The following is a 13,143-nucleotide window of genomic DNA, read 5'->3' on the forward strand; positions in this document are numbered from 1 at the left end:
TGCTCCTCTAACTAACCACTGAGGACAAGAATCCTAAAGGCTACCCTGTAGCCCTGCACCCCACATCCATCACAAGAAAGGACGCTGTGTCGCTGTCCTGTCCAGGCAGAATGGAATCCAAGCTGTGCTGGCCAGGCCCCAACCCGGGAACAACTGGCAATGCTGTTGACATCCTTAGCACTTACCACTCCAGGTGTAGTTGGGGCCCTGATGCCCTATCTAAAGGGAGCATGAGAGGCTCCAAGGAAGCCAGGCAGGGAAGCAAACACCAGACAGCAGGCACCACAGGACATAAGGAAACCAGGTAGGGCAATCCCATAAAGCCAGGTGATAGGGACTTAAGGAAAGCTGACAGTGCCAACAAAAGAAATCAGACAGCAGTGTCTAGGGAAACTAGGTGACATGGCCCAAAAGAACACAGGCTGTGGGGACCAAATGAAACTAGGCAGTGGGGACTAAAGTTTGCGAGGAGGTGGGGACAAATGAAGCCAGGCAAGAGGCCCACAGGATGTGAGAAAAGAAAGATATCAAGAGCTCATCCCCCTCTGTGTAGATGTCACCCCCACACCCTGGGCCTCTCTCTCGGTAGCTCCCTTCCCACCCAGGTGGTGGTCCCCTCCCCCAGGCCAATGGACACAGCCAGAGCCCCCTCCTCTCTCTGAGGCCTGGGCCGACTGCAGCCAATGGGCCCCGGCCCCATCCCTGGGACCTCAGGAAGTCCCAGTCCCTCCCACTGGCTGCAGAGGCAGGGGGGTTGGGGGGGGGGAGAAGAGAGACAGCTTGGCAGGGGGAGCGCGCCGAGCAGCCGCGGGGGGCGGGGGCCGAGAAAGGAGCGGGAAGCTTCGAGGCGGGCTGGTGGGCGGGCGGGGGCGTCTCAGCGGCGGAGGTGGGGGTGACAAGTTCTCCGGCCCCGCGGCCGCGAGGCCACTGACCTGGGTCCCCGCGCAGGCGCCCAGTCGGTGCCTCCGGCGCTCCGTGGGTCCGCCCGGCAGCCCTCGGGCATCGGGCCCCCAGGGCTCGGGGCTTGGGCCCAGGAGGCCCGGGCCGGCCCGGTGGGGGGCGATAGGAGCCCCCCGCAACAACAGCCAGAGTCCGGGCGGGCGGGCTAGGGGCCGGGCTGAGCTGTGAGCAAGCGAGCGAGGCGGCGAGCGGGCCGGGAGGAGGGGAGGAAGGAGCGCGCCGCGAGCGAGCGAGCAAGCGAGGCGAGCTAGCAGAGGGAGCGAGTGAGGGACGGCAGGCAGTGAGGTCATCCTTTGAATCTAATTGTCTGAGTCAGGAGGAGATGTGGCACTTGATGCTGGGGGAGGAGAGGGAGGAAGGGGCCCTCGGCTCGGAGCCGGGCCCCTCCTCAAGCCCAGGGCGGCCAGGGCCTCCCTTTCCCCGCTCCCGGCGCCCAGGGCGAAGTTGCCTCAGGCCAGCTCCGACGGACCCCTTCCTGTCGCAGGATTGACTGACCTCTGCAGCCCGGGGGGATCAATATGCCATTAGATGTGGGACCCAGTCCCCCAACACCCCAGAGAGTGGCCCTCTTCCCACTCTCCGGGGGTGATGGCCCAGGTCAGGTCCCTAAATTTCTGAGGTTAATGGAAAGTCCTCTATCCACCTCCAGGTCTTACTCCTACCCTTTGAGGATAAAGGGAGAACTTCAGCCAGCCTTCAAAGTTACCTTTGTGCACTTTAGGAGCATGGAGTCCCCAATTCTATTCCCCAAGTTACTTCTTGCTCTGGGAATTTGGCGGAATCTGGACATTGGACCCCAGTTCACCTTCCTGCCCTGTGAGAATGATAGTGCCGTGCCACCCAGTCTTCCAGTTACTACACTTTGGGGGGCCTGAGGACCCCCAATTGACCCCAGAGGTCTCCATATTCTATATTCCCAACTCTTCAGGAATGGCAAGACCCAGGTCAGATTCCAGGGTTCCTCTATATGGTGGGGGTGAAGGGAGACAGGATGGGCCCTGGGCCTGTTAGGTATGCACACCCATGCACGCACGTATAAGCTCATGTGCACATGTGTAAACACACTGGGGGGAGCACCAGGCAGCTGGGGATGCTTACACCAAGGACCACACACCCCTCCCCTCACCCCATGGGGGAGGGGTGATAAATATTTAAGGGGCTTTTAGCTCAGAAGGGGTTGAAGCTGGAGGAGGGAGGGGGGGATCCACGATGCCTGATTAATGGGGTTACGGGCTTGGATCAATCCATCTGCCCGCTGCTCCCTGCTCCCTCCTTCTCTCTCCTCCCTCCACCCCCCCCCTCCCCGTCCCCCCCCCCCCCCGCCTAATGCGCTTTATCAGGAGACGCTTTTCTGACTTGGCAGCATCGGGTGTTTTAAATAGACCCATTTAGAACAGGGGTTGGGGGAGAAGGGGGGGGAGGGAGACAGTGATTGAGACAGGATGGGAGACAGAGACGATTCAGGAGAGAGACAAGCCCTGGAAGAGAGACCCGGAGGAGAGGAGAGACAAAAGGAGATGCAGAGACACAGAGATAAGAGACTGAGGATGAGACTCCCAGGGAGGCTGATATGGGAGGTGGGTAGGGGGAAGCCAAGGGGAAACTGGAAGGCCATGGAGCAGAAACAAACAAACAAAAAAAAAGAAAAAAAAAAAAGAGAGAGAGAGATCGGAAAGGAGCCACCAGCAGCAGGGAGAAACCAGGAGAGTTTCTCTGCAAGGGCTGAGTGCTAGCCTAGGAGACAGCAGATATCTTTTATTTCCAAAAACAGTTTTTCATCCACTTTGTTAAATTAAAAAGCTGTTTATAAAGTAGTGCTGGAGGTGCTGCAGAGGGAGGGTGGACAGAACTGCCAAGTCTTGCCTCCCAGCCTCCTCCTGGGTGGGTGGGGGGGCCCACAGAAGCTGTCTAACCCTTAACCCCCAGGGGTGTTCTCTACCTCCCCGGCTCTCTGCGATCCTCTGGGATCCCCAGAGATACGGGTCAGGGCATCAGAGCTACTGTTCTTTGGGAGGAAGACTTTCCTGCTGTCTGGCCTCAGTCCCTCCTGCTGCAGGGAGCCCAGCCTCTTGCCTGACCACTACTAGCCTTCTCTTCTCCAGCACCCTTCCAAGTAGATAAGGTGTTCCCAATTGTGGGGGAGGACTGTTTGCCCTCACAGCCAGAGCTCACTTTACTAACAAGCCTTTAGACTCCTCCCAGTTGTGCCCCCTATAAATATTTATTATCTGTTGCTGCATAAATCAGAACTTCTATCAGATACACTACCCTATGTCCTTGGGTCCTCAGGGAACAGTGAGATTGCAAGCTTAACTCTCTATAGCCCCTCTGGAGCCTCCCTTCCTCCTCTTCAGAACCCCAGCTCCATTTTAAGTCTCTTTTATGGCCATGTGTCAGGCTGGGATACCCCACCCCACCCAACAACACCCCAGTCCATGTTCTGAAGGGTCAGTCAGGCCCCCATTCCTGGGCCAGGAAAATGGCCAGTCTGTTTGGGAGCTGAGATGAAAAGCCGGCTGGCCTTTGTGGGCCTCTGGCGGGTTTTGGACAATAGGCCCTTCCGTTCCGCTCCAGTGCCTCGATTCCTTGGACGCCCCCCACCCAGGGCTGCCAATCGGGGGCCTTGGCTGGCCTTAATGAAAGGCAGGGAGAGTCAAGCCCAGCCCCAAGGTTGGCCCCAGAAGATTTTGGAATTTCTAACCCCCATCCCATCTATTGCAAGCCCAGCTGCTCCCCCAGTCACGCCAGACAGTTGCTTTGGGGGCAGAAAGGGAACCAGACAATGAGACAGAACATACTCCCACATCCAGGATTCAGCCCTCTCATTGCAGACCTGGCTTTGCCCTTGCCTGTGTGACTGCAGGTAAGTCCCTTCCCCTTTATGGACCTATCAGAGGGGCATGAAAAGCCTCAGGAGGAGGAACAGAGGAAGAGAAGGAAGGGATCTCGAGCCCTCCTTCACTCACATCCCCAAGCCTGTAGCTCCACTGCACCAGCCTGATGCCCAGAGATGAACCTGCCTCATTAGGTCCCCAGCACATACCTCTTCACCACTGGCTGCAAACTGAGCACATCAATGTCCTCCTCCTCCAGACCGACTGTTTCCAGGACTTCCAAAACCAAGGGGGCAGGATGATGTGACAAGGCTGGATTCTAGGAGGGCAAAGGGCACAAATCAGAGGTCACAGAGGAGCCACAGGCCTGAGTCCAAAAAAGAACTCATTCCTTACAACCTCACTGAGAGAAGGGGAGACTGAGGCAGGCAGCAGATAAGTGTCTCCAAGAAGGAAAGTTGGAAATAGTCCAGACTCCCTCGAGCACCCTTTGCTGACTTCAGGTTCAAAGACACAGAGAGAAAAGGAAGGCCAGAAGTGGCCTAACACCATATATGCCTACATACTCATACACCCCCAGACAATCCAAAGTTCCCACACAACAAATTCACAGGCACAAGTACCTGAACGTCACACACTTTCTCACGTGGCCACTGGCAGGGCAAAAACACCCACAATTATACTCTCCTCTTCCTCTGCTTCGTCAGCACGATGATTTATTGAGCATCTGTTACGTACCAGGAACTGTGTCAAGCACTTCATATGCATTATCTCATTTAATCCTCATGACCTCTCCATGAAGTGGGGTCTATAATTATTCTCCATTTGACAGTTGAAAAAACTGAGATTCAGGGAGGTTAAGTAACTTGCCTAAGACCACATAGATGATTAGTTCCAGAGCACAGATTTGAGTCCGAGCCTGTGTGCTACACCAATTTACCTCTGCAGTTCTCTCTTGCCTGCACAGTGCCTTTTCCAGTAATAACTGTAACAGCTAACACTTGTTCAGGGTTTGTAATGAGTCAGATATCATGGTAGGTACTTAACATACATTTTGTACAGAATCATCAAAGCAACCTTTGGAGGTCATCCTGTTTCCATTTTACAGATGAGGAAACTGAGGCTCAGAGAACAAAAGCACCTTGTCCAAAGTCATACAACTGGTAGTTGATAAAGGAGCTAGTATTGTACCCAGGGCTGTCTTGAAAGCCACTATTGCTTCTATGGGCTCCAGTCACTTAACAGAGCCCTCACTTTCTACAAGACCCCAAGAGATCCTCAGGGTCCAACTTCCTCTCTTCCCCTCAAAAAAACAGGTCCCAGATGTGTCTGTCAGAGGCATGATCAGGTACCTAAACACCCATGAGAAAGGGCCTCCACATCATCTGATTTGGCACAAAGATGCAACCAGAGAGACATGGCCACAAACTAAAATAAGGTGTCAGAGACAGGCTGGCTGGTGGTTATAGATACAGACACACCAAGAGACAGGTCCCAAGACAGGGAGACAGAGAGGACATTAGAGACAGAGACACTCATCAGGCCAAAAAATAGTCGGGAAAGGAGACAATAGAGGGACAGGAGGGTACAGGCTGACATGAAAAAACACAGATACACACCAACATAAACAGACACAGACACCCATAAAGAGCCCTCCAGGGGTGCCTGGCTGGCTCAGTCAGTACAGCATGTGTCTCTTGATCTTGGGGTTGTGAGTTCGAGCCCCATGTTGGGTATAGAAATCACTTAAAAAAAAAAAAGAAGCCCTCTAGCCTTCACAAGAAAAGAATTGTGTAAGCAAACAAGGCTCAGACTGCGCATGGCTTGTGTGTGTGTGCGTGCACGTGTTGGGGGGGGTTGCAGAGTCTGTATCGCTACGCACATTACACCAGCTGCTTCCAGCAATTTCATCTGATTAATAATAAATGCCCCATAATTACAGCTGTTCCCCCAGCCCTTCTTCCTGTTTTTTGTTAGAAGCCGCCAGGCCAGCCCCTGTGGGCCCCCATGGCCCTCTCCTCCTCACCTACTGCCTTCTAGGAGGCTGAGGGGACACAGGCTGATGGAGGAGGCCTGGCTCCCAATCTGAAAGGGAATACCCATCTCTCTATTTGGGATTAATGCCCTCTGCCTCCAAGCAAAAGATCATCAGGTCTCATTTAGCTCTTTCCCCTACCCTGGGTATAACCTGAGACCCCTAACATGGCCTAGGATCCCAAGTCTGGGAAGCAGAGAAATGAGCTTTGAACTCCCCTTGCCCACTCTTTATAACTCGGTTGAAAAAAGTCTTCATTCACATACTTTCCCTAGCCTTGGAACCCCACAGGCTCAAAGGAGGAAGGGACTAGTTCAGCAGCCCCCACCCCATCATTCCAACCCAGGCAGCCCCAGAATCTCTGCCTACTTGTGCACCCTCATATTTTGGACACTTGGTGGCTCCACCTCCATTCCTGAGCCCCCCACCAGGTCTACCTCCTTCCAGGCCTCCCACCCTAGCTCTCCAAGGCAGCTCTATCAGAATCAGCTGCGGGTTTGTGCTGATCTGTTTCTAATCGCTGGGGCCTGGTTCACGCTTGCCCCCCCCAATATTGATTCCATTATTTGGAGAGTCATTGACGTCAGGGACCTGGATGAGTGCCAAAACCGCCTTCTCTCCGGGCCTGGGCCAGGGCCCAGCCCCCCATCCTGCGATTTCACAGAGGGGCCCAGAAAGGTCAGCTTACAAGCCAAGGTCACACAGCATCTGCCCTCAGAGGCTGGGATCTTCTTACCTTTTTTGGGACCACTGTGCAACATCCATCTTCTGGGAAGAGGAGATACACAGAGGCCTCAGGGTCAGATGTGAGGTCAGGGGGGCCTGTGAAAGGGGGTGTGCAGGAACTCCACTGGGACTCAGGCTGTGGGGAAGGGCTCCAGGAGGTAGGGTTGGGGGCAGTGGCTCAGAAAAGGCTACTTGGGGAAGGTTTTTGGGTTTTTTTTGCCACATACTTATTTTGGAACATCCCAAAGCTGGACTTGAAATGGTTACTACTGACTACTTAATTTTTATGTCTGATTTCAAATGTATCTTCAAACTTTCCAAGAAGGAAATTTTCTGCAGCATAAGATAATAGATTACTCTACATGTTGCCACAATTTGAAGAACTGACACCACTAATTTTATAAATCGTTGTTCCAAATAAAACAGAGACTCTGTCTCTTGTGCATCTCCTGCCCATGCTGCCTCAGTTTCCCCATACTCTCTAGTGTCTCCCAGCGTCTATCTTACCAGGCTGCACTACTGCTATACCAGCCCACACCAGCAACTCCTAGGCTCTGGCTGGATAGGGTATTTTTAGGATCAGAACCCCGTGTTCTCAGACAAACATTAATAACTAATACAATTTGTGGTGTCTACAGCAGCTAAACAACCTCAGAGCCTAGCCTCAGTGGCTCAGAGGTGGGGTCCATTGTCTTGGCTAGAGTCCAAGAAACCCTGACCTAGGGAGACCAAGGGACACACTCAATCACATGAGGAGAAAAGGGCTTTCCCACCTTCTGAAAAATCCTGAAGCTGGGAGAGGAAAGAAGTGACCTCCAACCCCTGCCACAGAATCAGGGTCATCACCTTGTCCCAGTCTCCCTTAGTCCTGACCTTTTCAAGGAAGAAGCTGCCTATCCTCCACACTCCTTCTCTGACTGCAGGCAAGTCCTTCCTTAGTGTAGACTGCAAATCATTCAGCGTTTCTTTGAGCCAAGTAGGGGTAATACAACAGAGTGTGTTGGATCTCAAGTCACAAAATCCAGAGAATGCCCTCTCCCCGTGGTTTGTCCCACTCAAAGATTCATTCCTCAACATTTTAAAAAAGATTTTACTTATTTGAGATAGAAAGCACAAGCAGGAGGGGGGTTTGGAGGGAAGGTAGGGGGGGAGGGTGAAGAAGGGAGAGGGGGAAGGGCAGAAGGAGAGGGAGAAGCAAGACCCTGGGATCATGACCTGAGCTGAAGGCAGATGCTTAACCAACTGAGCTACCCAGGCATCCCCCCCTTGCCTTTTTTTTTTTTTAACATTAATTTATTTATCATTCCTCAACATTTATTGAGCACCTAATCCCTGTCAGGTACTGTGCTGGGAGTTGAGAATATGGTCCTGCCCACATGCAGCACTCAGTTGGATGGGAGAGGAAAAGATGCATTTTTTACTCCACATGGTCTTCCTACTGGGGACAAGGTCTGTGCTGGGGCAGCGTACACCAGTGAGCAAAGCAGACCCAGTCCCCCGTCCCACAGAGCTCGCAGGCAATTACTATGTAACCCTGATGCCTTCTGTGAGGAGAAAGTATAGGTTCCGCCTGGTGGGGCATACTGACCCTCCCAGGTCTGGAAAAACTCTGACAGGATTGAGGACTCCTCAGGACCTTCCTAAAGTCTGACCAGAAGTCACCATCATAGTCTGGCTTCCATTCCTTCCACTGCAGCTGTAGTCCCAGCTTCCAGGACTTCGTTCTGCAAGCAGCAGGGTCTAATTCTGCCTCACATCTGCCCCAGCTCCCTCTTCCACCCCTTGGCCCCCAGAGCTCCTGGCTGTGGTGATCCCCCCTCCACCAACCCAGCACGGCTCTGGGCTCTGGGGGCTCTCTCTGCCCTCTAGAGACTGAGATAAAAGGAGGGTAATGACTTCAGCACTCTCAGCCCACAGGGACCTCTTGCTTCCCCACCCCCTCCCCACAGGAAGCTGGAGCCTGGGTGGATGTGGTCATCCAGGGCCACAGTTTACACAGCTGAGGTCTCCCCAATTCCCTTCACCCCATGGTGGGTCTGGAGGAGGGGTCAGCTCTCTTCTCAGCCTCCTAGCTCTCTGGGACCCCCCCCCCACCAAACCAGGCACACATGGTCCCCCCAACCCATCTGCATTTCAAAGAAAATCTGCTCCATATGTTTTGACTCATTTACACTTCAACTCACCATGGGGGGGCAGAGAGCAGGCCGCCTTGCCTTCAAGCCCCCCACCCTCATAGGGGGGCTGGGGAGCATGTGTCCTTTCCAGGGACAGGGAGTTGATACAGCCCAGCCATCTGAGCCTAAGGGCCAGATTCCTACTGCCCTCGAGGTGCCCATGGGGTGACTGTGTACTTCAGGAAGCCCTAACTTGCTGGCCTCCATAACAGGGAGGGCATGTAAGCCCAGCAGCATCTCTAAGGCAGGTGGAGTCCTAAGATAGGTTACAACCTAGCCCAACTCTCCCCCATAGGGCTACTGTTCTCTGCTCTAGGGAGAAGAGAACACTGGTCATACCACAGAGATAGGATAAGAGCACAACAGACATTCCAAAAGACATTGAGACATCGTGAGACACAATATAACACTCTGCCCTTACCCCTCCTCTCCAGCCAGGGCAGAGGAGGGAAGGTGGGTTTCAGTCCAGTCTCCTCCTTCAGCTACCTTCTCACCACAGATCTGGCTACCATCTCCCTTCCAATCAGGGATCCCACGCTCTGGAATGTTCAAAGGAGCCAGAGGTCTACCCTCTTACCAAGTCAACCTTCATACTCCTTCCATACTAAGGATGACTGGGGTGGAAAAAATGTCTTGGGAGGACATGAGTCTTCCCCCACACCCACACGTGATTCTCTTACCACAAAAGGGGTACCCAAAACTATTTAAGGGGGATGTGATGTACACGGCACATGGGAGACTCAAAGAGTATGTATCACTCCTGTATCAAAAAGCCACTCAGACCGTTCTGCCAATACAGTCTAGTCTCCACGTGGAAAGAAAGACAGAAATGTTCAACCCTAACTGGGTCAGGGTTTCCCCACCACCCTCTCCATCAGCCCACAGCCCAAGTGAGTGACATGCCTAAACATGTATCCCCTCTCCTCCCCACCTCTGGAGGGGACAGGTCTTGTCACAGTCTCTGCTCCTTACCCAACTACCCTCATAAACACCATAAACCAAAGAAAATAGGGGTTTATTTGACAATGAGTTCCAAGTTTCACTGGGAGTGTAAACACCACAATCCTAGTTTGGGTTTGAATGTGAGCCCCAGGATGGAGCCATTACTAGGTGTGATTCCAAGTGTGAATCCCAGGGCCCTCATGGGGAATATAAAAGTCTTAAGACGGAAGCATAAGTCTGAGTGTGAGCACTAGAGCTTTAGTGTGAGTCTAAGCCCCAGGATAGAAGTGAGTTTAATGTAATCACCAGGAATATAAGTCTGAGTGTGACCACTGGGTCTCTAAGTGAGCCCAGGATGGAAGTGGTCATCTTGCTAGTGTGAATCTGAGAGTGAGCCCTAAGATGGAAACATGAGTTCACGAACTCCAGTGTCCTGTATGAGTCCTTGAGTTCAAATGTGAGCCCCAGTTTCCCCTGGAAGTCTGAGTGTGAGCCCTTAGTCTTAAAGTGACTCTGAGTATGAGCCCCAGCATGTAAGTGTGACTCTGAAATGAGGACCAAGTACGAACATAAGAACCCTGTGAGATTCTGAGCCTGGGCTCTAGATCTCAATGTAAATCTATGAGCCTCAGGACAGAAGTGTGAGTCTAAGTGTAAGCCTGGAGTCCCAGTGTGAGTCAGACTGTAAACCCTAGGACTGCAGTGTAGAGCTGGATATAAGCCCCCAAATTTAAGTATGAATGTGAGTGTGAGTCCCATTGTTCTGAGAATTCTAAATGTGAGTCCGTATGCATTTACATGTCACAGTGTGAATCTGGATATGAATTCTGAAGCTCCAAGAAGCCTTGAATTTGAATTTTAAACTCCTAGTCTTTGTATAAGGTCAGGATCTGCTGGAGTTATTAGTCCTGATGGAGTGTGAACCTTAGCTCCATGTCACCAATCCTGACCAGGAACCCCAAGAACCAATTCAGAGGATTTGTGTGGGTTTTGACAGTGGAGACAGAGAGGCATAGTTTATTGAGAAACACAGGCCCCTCCACCCCTCAAGCCCTGGCTAGCCCTGCAGCCATAGGAATATTCAATTGTTCCAGTCCCATCCCCACACATGCAATGATACACCATCACACCCAGAGTTAGACACACAAAAATACAGTTTCAGACCCCCTGGACATACAGCAATTGTAAAGGCACAAACATACCCAGCATTTCAAAGTCCCACCTCCGTGATTACAGCCACATGAACACTCCCAGTGACACAGACACAAATATACCAAGTGTTACAAGCAAAACAAGTAGAGTTACAGACACACTCCCCCAGTGGCATGCAGACATACACCTAGTTTTGCAGACAAGCTGCCAGCCACAAAGACACACACAGACGCTTCTCAAAAAGAGACTAGACGGAAAGGGAAAGAAAATTCTGAATTTTCAACAAGGCGTGAAATAGTCCTGCCCGCCTGAAGCTACTGAAGGGGGAAGGGGACGAAGGGAGCGAGCGAGTTCTAGAGCTAGATGCCGGAGGAGAGGCTCGGGAGAGGAGAGGAACCGAGAAGCAGAGCTGTCCGTCTGGTGACCTCCCCGCGGCCCAACCCCCACATACGGGGAGGTACACTCCTCGGAGCAACACAGGGACACCCAAGCCGTCTCACACAGAGCCGCACCGGGGGAAACACACACCGGCAGGCTCACAAAGAGATGGGGATACCCCACAAGCGGACTCACACAAACATACAACACAGGAGGTCTTACAAAGAGACCCTGAAGGAAACCCACCACATGGAGGTACATACAGGCGGACTCACGAGGAAACCACAGGCAGGATCACACACACACACGCGCGCGCGCGCGCGCGCGCGTATTCACAGACGCTGGCAAACGCACAGCCGTCCGTTCACACCCCTGGGCGCTTTGAAGTCTAGATTTCTGCGGGAGAAGGAAGCCGCCTCCGGGCGCGCGAGGGTCATTACGACCCCCCAGTTCCGGAATTTTCCCAGACCCCGCGCGCGCTGCTGAGGGGTGAGAGAGAATAGGGACGCTAGGACAATCCTCCCCGGCCACCTCCCCCCAGCCGATTGTCCGCCCCCACCATCACCACGCCCAACCACCCGACGCGCCCGGACGCGGGGGGCGGCTTCTCACGCGCCCCCGCCCCCGAGTTTGCGGGCAAAGTTTCCCTTGAACTTTCCCGTTTCCCTCTCCCCCCGGGTCGCGGGCCCACGCGTGTCCTCTCCCTCTTCCCGCGCGCACGAGGGCCGCGGGTCTGTGGGTCAGCCGAAGGGTCTGAGGGTCCGGCCGCGCGCGGTCCGCCTCGGGGTACTCACCGCGCCCTCGGGCCACCGGGACTCCGCGCCTCGCCCTTCGACCACCCCGGGCAGGGAGCGAGGCACGGAGCGCGGAGCTAGCACTGCTGCCGAATCCCGCTGCCGAGCCCCGCGCCGCGCCGGCTGGAGCCGCCGCCTCCGCCGCCGCCGCCGCCGCCGCCGCCCGCTCTGCACCGGCTCCTCGGCGCTCGGCGGCTTTAACCCCCCCATCCTCCTCCCTCCCTCGCGCGCCTCCCTCCCTCCTTCCCTCGCCCATGTGACCGCGGGCGCCCACTCGGCCGCGCGCGCCCTCGCTCCCCTCCCCCTCCCGCCTTGTCTCCCCGCGCCTCCGCGGCCGCGCGCCACGACCCCCTCCCGGCCACTGCCCCCGCGCGCCCCCGCCTTGGCACGCTCCCGCGCTTGGCACGCGCGGACACACTCACTCCGCTCAGGCCTGTGAGCCCCCCACTCCCACTCGACTCGCGCTCGCACGCACCCTCCCCCCGCTGGCACACTCGCCCGCACTGGCACGCGTGGCCCGCTCACATTCGCCCTTTCCTGGGAACGCCCTCCAGACGGCTGTGGCCCCTGTGCTTCTCGCGCAGGGCCGACTACGGGTCTCAAAAACGCGCGTGCACACGTACCCGCACCCACTCTGCCGGATCCCCTAGGGACGCTGGGCGCGCCCCCCCTTCCCCCTCCTCCCAGGTCGCTCATTCACGCTCCCTGTCTCACTCAGCCTTGGCCAGGTCTCTACTGCTGAACACTCCCGCTTGTTCAGGCCCTGAGTGCCTCGTACCGACACCCTGGCACACCCTGGGCCCATTCTGAGGGTCCAGCCGCCGGCATCTCTGTGAGAGGAGCACAGCCATAGCCCCCAGGCCCCAATTTGGGTACTGGAGGCCAGCAGTCTCTGCCCCTCCCCTATTCCTGCTGCTCCCAGCAAAGACTACCCTCACAGTCACAAACACACACTCCCCGCGCGGAGGGAAGGGGGCTTTACCACCCCCTGACCAGGATGGACAGGCTGGGAGCCCAGGCCCTCATATCCCACCAAGTCTCTGGTGACCACAACCACCTTGGCTTTCTTCACCCCACGGAACCCATAGCCTGGGGAGAAACCTCCGCTGGGATAAACCGGGTAGGGAGGGTGCCCCCTCTATGCCTGG

General features: G+C 54.9%; 1 protein-coding gene across 4 annotated transcripts in view; it reads right to left on the minus strand.

The window, feature by feature from the left end:
- The window catches only part of CNTFR (ciliary neurotrophic factor receptor), a 37,780-nt gene extending 25,633 nt beyond the window's left edge, over positions 1 to 12,147 (minus strand). For 3 of the 4 annotated variants that reach the window (XM_032860418.1, XM_032860419.1, XM_032860422.1), the window contains exons 1-2: positions 11,996 to 12,147; positions 4,004 to 4,113 (exon numbers count right to left, since the gene is read on the minus strand). The gene's annotated coding sequence lies outside the window, so the exon portion shown is untranslated. The remainder of the gene's footprint in view (positions 1 to 4,003; positions 4,114 to 11,995) is intronic. The other variant, XM_032860421.1, reaches the window with a different exon arrangement.
- Between the last annotated feature and the right edge of the window lie 996 nt (positions 12,148 to 13,143).

The sequence above is a fragment of the Lontra canadensis genome, unplaced genomic scaffold (genome assembly GCF_010015895.1).
Source record: "Lontra canadensis isolate GAN:19392208 unplaced genomic scaffold, GSC_riverotter_1.0 scaffold19, whole genome shotgun sequence".
In the NCBI taxonomy this organism is placed as follows: domain Eukaryota; kingdom Metazoa; phylum Chordata; class Mammalia; order Carnivora; family Mustelidae; genus Lontra; species Lontra canadensis.